Source organism: Herpailurus yagouaroundi, unplaced genomic scaffold, assembly GCF_014898765.1.
Source record: "Herpailurus yagouaroundi ecotype Mexico unplaced genomic scaffold, PumYag 141, whole genome shotgun sequence".
NCBI classification, from domain to species: Eukaryota; Metazoa; Chordata; class Mammalia; order Carnivora; family Felidae; genus Herpailurus; species Herpailurus yagouaroundi.
Genome location: NW_024412396.1, coordinates 823,257 through 829,327, shown reverse-complemented (window position 1 = coordinate 829,327; position 6,071 = coordinate 823,257). Strand labels below are relative to the sequence as shown.

The window sequence follows — 6,071 nt, the reverse complement described above, 5'->3', positions numbered from 1 at the left end:
CCTCCGAAGTGTCCGCTGGCGGAGAGTCCAGGAGACCAGGCAGTTTCTTCCCTCATAGCTCATCAGCCTCACCTGGCACGTGTTCGTCCAGTGCACCTTTCTTTTGCAGGACAGTCGGAAAGTGAGAAAGTTTGTACAGAACTAACTTTGGCGTAGTTTGGAAGGAAGGAGAAAAAGCAAAAGTCTGGGCTCGTCCGGGATTTGAACCCGGGACCTCTCGCACCCAAAGCGAGAATCATACCCCTAGACCAACGAGCCACGACAGCAAAGACTTGCCCATGTTTCCTCTGAACATTACTTTTCCATTCACAGTTGGCCGCCAGGCTGCTCCTGAGTTCTGCTTGCATGTGGTGACATTCATTACCTTTTGCCTTGCAGCCCTTTCTCCCATCTTCACCCTTTTGAAAGCTGACACGGGTTCTAGCTTCGCTTATTCTCCCCGATCCACGTTTTGGAGCCCTCCAGAGGCCGGATAGGGTGAAGAGAGGCGACTTTTCAGACCTCGGGCGGCGTGTTGGGCTCCACCGAGCACCGCCAGACGGCTGAAGCTGCGAGCTGGATCCTGGAGGGAGCCTGGCGGGGGCCCGAGGGTCCGAGCCAACCTCGCCTGCGAGGCTGTAGGGTCCTGAGCCCAGGCCGGACACGCTTGCAGCTACCTCGCGCGAGCCTAACACCCTAGGGGCAGGTAATGGTGGGCCTCAACATATGGGGAGCCGAGGTCAGTGGGACGTGCGGCCGTCTGGCGCGTGTGGGGATAGTTAGGCCCCTGAGGGAGAATCGACTTTTCCATCTCCCCACCTTTGCCTCACTTGTTTCCTGGGTCTGGAATTCTCTCTCCTAGGCTCAGCCCAACTCACGTCCAAACCTGTTGCAGTTAACTGCTCTGGCTGAAAATCTTTTTTGTAAAAGTATAAAAATATATAAAAGTTGTCTTGTAAGGGCCTCCCCCTGAATGGCTGTGTATATAGAGTGCGGGCGAACACTCGGAACAAGGGTCACAGTTTAGGGGTTTTCTTTTGCAAATTGGGGCCTCTCAGCCCGTAGGGCGCAGACATGTGCATACAGCGTTTATAGACAATGTTCTTCTGTACCAAACAGTGGTCTTGGGTTTTCGAACCGTAGACTTCAGGCAGCGATCTAGGTAGGATCAAATAGAAGCCAAAAGAACACATCTGAGGGAAAATTAAAATTAGCTCCCAGCCTTTCCAATTCGTTGCCAGAGTTGGCTCGCAGTCGCCTCCTCCCTAGAACCTGTGCCGAACAGGATCCACTTGTTCACACATGCTTGGTGAAGCTCAAACTCTTTCTTTGGGACAGGAATAAGGTCTGGACAAAGCAACTCTAGAAGACCCCCCAAAGAAACAAGAGAGCGATGGATTCTTGGGTGACACCAAAACTGGAGCTCCTCCTTCGAGCCGGAATCGAACCAGCGACCTAAGGATGACCGCGCGGGAAGCGTACTACAGTCCTCCGCTCTACCAGCTGAGCTATCGAAGGGGGCACATGTAGCAGCTCTCCAGAGTCACCTATTCAGGACATCCATAAACAGAGGCGCGTGGGAAAAGATCTTCTGCCGGCGAGCGGACACTTCAGAATCAGAAAGCCAGCGTGTGAAAAAAGTCCCGCTTCCGCAGTTCTGGGGACAACCCTTCTAGAGTGGGAGTCCCCTCTTTCAACCAGAGGGTTCCAAAGCAGGGCCAACCCATGAGCTCTTCACAGGCACCCCCAGGTCCCTCGCATCACGTGGCCGCGCGAGGCGGGGGGGCATCTGCTCGCCCGGGGGCCGTTGGCTGCGGCGGTGGGAGACGCGGTTCTACCGCGGTACCCGTAGCCAGGCGGAGGGCGGGCCTCGGGACTCAAGCCTGCGCCCCTTCCCGTTCCCTCCCTTCCTGCGCTCGCCTCCCAATCCAGGCGCGGCTGCACTGGCGAGTTGCAGCTCTCTTCCGTTTACACGTCCACAGACTCGGGGAGGCGGAGGATGTGGAATATGGCATGTACGGGTAAGCCCGATGTTTCTGTGAGAAGACTTCTGGAGAAAATATTGAAAGGTTTTTGTAAAGAGGAATCCACAGTTCCTTTGAGTCAGTAACAAACTTAGTGACCCAAGCCTCGACCTTACTTTTCCCGCTGGCATACTGAAGGTGTTCGAAAACCCACTGAAACGGGACACCTTGCTGGAGTGCCCACACTCCAGAATCCCTCGCCCGGACGGCCCCTCCCCTTTGGCGAGGGGAGCTTGTTCTGGGTTCCAAGCCTGCCAGAGGGTTGGACCCCATTCTTTTCCCCCACCGCCATCAGCCCCGCTAGGGCTCCCGCCGCCCTCAGAGAGGGCTTTCGCGGCCTGGTCAACAGAGTCTGGACGTCCGCGGGGCAGGCAGCGCTTCCCGCCGCTTGTAATGGCCTCCGCCACAATCCAGGCAGCAGAGCTGCACTTGCGCAGTAGCGCCTACGAGGTGGCTGCTCTGCGTGGTTTATTCGGGTTGTCAGCCCTGCGGCGAGAAGATATAAGGACCGAATTTCGTCGGGGGTTAAAGTTACTGGAGAGAGAAGGGGTCCAGGAGTGAGAGAGATTTAAAACAATAAGAAAGAACAAGCAGGCCCCAGCGAGATTTGAACTCGCGACCCCTGGTTTACAAGACCAGTGCTCTAACCCCTGAGCTATAGGGCCTTGCGGGCTAATGTCTCGCTTCTTTCTTTGAAAAGGAAAGTTTTTAATGCTGGTTCTTTGTTAGAGGATCAAGTGTAGGAGGCAGATCAAATCCGAATTTCATTTCAATCAATTTACTTTTGGAATTCGGTCAGCAGGCTCCTGCTAGGGATAACACAGTGTGAAGGCCAGTAACAGCAACCACCACTATTTTAAGATTGGAGAAATCTGCTTAACCCAACACAATCTAACACAGTGAAAGAGTCCACCTCCCCGCCCTCACACTGAAAATTAAGAGGGGAAACCAGGCATAGAGGAAGTTGCCTACCATGGGTCTCTCAGCTGAAACTGGACCTTCCCACTTATTTTCTTTGTGACTCAGGATGGCCGCCGACTTTCAACCGCCTACCTCAAGTTCCTTACATGTAGGGACCTTGCTTACAGCTTGAGTTTCCACGCCAGAGCAAGCATTTGTTAATTCATTATTTAATTCATTTCTCCATTCAACAGACACTGACTGAACTCTAATTCTGTGCTAGGCACGAGGAACAAGGCATCAGATAGGGTCTTGAACTTGAAGTCCCTGTCATATAGTCTTGTGGAATAAAAGAACTTTACTTTTTTATGAAAGAGAACAGTGAAAAGTAGCTGTGCCAGGTGTGAGGGGGGCAGTGGACAGGGCTGAGCTTCGCAGATTCACAGTGAGCCATCACAGAGGCAGGCCTTCAGGTGGGGATGGGGTTTGAGCTGCACTTCGAAGGGAGATTAAGGCACAAGTCTGGGGGCGGAGTGATCTCTGGTACAAGAAAATATATGAGCAAAGTTGTGAGAGAAAAACGGAGGCATTTAAGGAGCCAAGGCAGAACAGTGGCTGGGGCAGATGTCTGACCTCCTGGAAGCATGGGAAGGTAAGACAGGTTAGTAGGAGACCAAGAGACTTTTGGAATGAGGTTACGCCCTTTAAAAAATTGAAAATGGAAGCTCACCAGGCATTGATATGCAGAATTAATTGAAAGGAAGGGAAACCAGAGTGAAAGGAACATCAGAGACTGGCCACTGTACAGGTACTCAACTATAAAGCTGCAAGAGGGTGACAGTTATGGGACTGGAAAGGAAGGAAGGAATGAGGGAGAGAGAGGGAAAGCAGATTCAGCTGAAGTTAAATATGAATAAAGAGTCAGTCCAGAGTCAGGGAGGACTCTCAAATATTATACCTCAAAAAAGCAAGATGATATTTTCAGAGGGGAAAAAAAAGTCCAAAGGAGAGATAGGTATTTGGAATGGACAGAGGGGTGAATTGCTGGGATTTAGGTAGGCTGGATTTGAAGTGAGATTGGAGGAGTTTATGGGAATTGTACAATAGCTAGAATACTCGTGTCCTGAAGTCCACAGATTAATAGGCCATGATTAGATCAATTTACATGAATTATCCACTGAGTTAGAGCCTCTAAGAGTCATGTGCTCTTGAAGGAAGAGAGTACAAAAGGAAAACTGAGTAAGTCTGAACATGAACTGAATAGCTCTGTTGCAGGCATTTGTCCTATGAGTGACTCCCCAACATTTTTGAACATTGTCCTTATATTTGGTAATTTCACATAATATAAGTCTGTCTTAGAAAACTTGCTTTCCCAGCTGGGTGGACATGTGACCTAGGTTCCACCAGTAAGATGAATCCAAGGAAGATTTCAATTTAGATGTATAAAACAGGAGTGAATGACACCAGAGGGAAATCCCATGTTTTTTCAATGGTGAGATAAAGGGCTTTCGTAAGTCTGTAGACCGTTATCTTTCTTCGGGATGGGAAAATTCTTGGTCAACTTTTCAAATGCTGTTTTGCTATATTTTTCTTTCTTCATTTATGAAACTGGAGTTAAACCTTCACACCTCCTCCTTCATTTCTTTTAACTTCTCTTCCATATTTTCTTTTTGTCTCTCCAGGTTACATTCTGAATAACATACTCGTAATATACTACTGCTCTCTACAGCTGTGTTTAATCGGCTGTTATATCTGCCTACTGAGTCAATTGTACTTATAAATTCTAATTTTCAATTCTAGAAGTTCTATTTTATTCCTTTTTAAAACTATGAAGCCAAAAATTTTTCCAGTTTTACTGAGGTATTATTGACATACATCACTGCATAAGTTTAAGCTGTACAGCATAATGGTTTGACTTCCATATATTGTTAAATGATCACTGCTTTGGCTTAGTAGCATCCATTATCTCATATAGATACAATAAAAAGAGAGAGCAAAAAAAAAAAGAAAAAAGTTTTTCCTTGTGAGGAGAACTCAGGATTTATTCTTTGAGCGATTTTCATATATATCCTAGAACATGGGTAACTGTAGTCATCAGGTGTCCATTACATGTACTTAAGTACTTATTTATCTTGTAACTGGTAATTTGTACCTTTTAACCACCTTTCTCCTATCCCCCTCTCCCCAACCCCTGCCTCTGGTAACCACAAATCTGATCTCTTTTTCTATGATTTGGGGGGGGGGGGTGTTTGTTTTTGTTTTTAAATTCCACATATAAGTGAGATCATATAGTACTTGCCTTTGTTTGACTAGTTTCACTTAGCATAATGCCCTCAAGGTCCATCCATGGTGTCCCAAATGGCAATATTTCCTCATTTTTATGGCTAAATAATATTCATATATTATTATATTACATGTTGTGTGAGATATTATATATTAGATACTATATATTATATATAACAACTTCTTTATTCATTCATTTGTCAGTGGACACTTAGGTAGTTTTCATGTCTTGGCTGTTGTAAATAATGCTGCCATGAACATGCAATTGCAAGTATTGTTTTAAACTAGTGCTTTCAGGGGTGCCTGGGTGGCTCAGTCAGTTGAGTGTCTGACTCTCGATCTCAACTTAGGTCTTGATTTCATAGTTGAGACTTCAAGCCCCTGTTGCCCTCTATGCTGAGCGCAAAGCCTACTTAAGAGAAAAAAAGGCAGCAAGTTGTTACTTTTGTTTCCTTTGGGTATTTTCCCAGAAGCAGAATTCTTGGATCATATGGTAGTTCTGTTTTTTATTTTTCTGATGATTCTCCGTATTGTTTGCTATAGCGGCTGTACTAGTTTATAATCCCACCAACAGTAAAGCCAAATTTTGTAATTTCCTGTTCCTTGCAGACATTTACCAGCTTGTTTTTTATTTCTTTAAACATAGTAATTATATTCATTTTAATATCTATAATGGATAATTCCAATAGTATTCTATCTACTGTTTTAGGTAATTCTTACTCAAGTCACTTTGTTTCACTTTGTTTCCTTGTGTAATTGGTCATCTTTTTCAATGAACACTGCTCAATGTCTTTTGAAAATTATATGCAGTGAATTTGGGGGGCCAAAATGAAGGAGCCTTCTTGGGGGGAAATATATATATATATATATATATATATATATATA

General features: G+C 46.2%; 3 non-coding genes across 3 annotated transcripts; all 3 read right to left on the bottom strand.

Annotated features, from left to right (window-relative positions):
• Positions 1-186: 186 nt before the first annotated feature.
• On the bottom strand, positions 187-258 carry TRNAP-UGG (transfer RNA proline (anticodon UGG)). The gene has a single exon. It is a non-coding gene; the product is annotated as a tRNA-Pro (tRNA).
• A 1,148-nt stretch (positions 259-1,406) lies between these two features.
• Positions 1,407-1,497, bottom strand: TRNAY-GUA (transfer RNA tyrosine (anticodon GUA)). Its single transcript is given in 2 exon segments — positions 1,407-1,442; positions 1,461-1,497. It is a non-coding gene; the product is annotated as a tRNA-Tyr (tRNA).
• A 1,098-nt stretch (positions 1,498-2,595) lies between these two features.
• On the bottom strand, positions 2,596-2,668 carry TRNAT-UGU (transfer RNA threonine (anticodon UGU)). The gene has a single exon. It is a non-coding gene; the product is annotated as a tRNA-Thr (tRNA).
• Between the last annotated feature and the right edge of the window lie 3,403 nt (positions 2,669-6,071).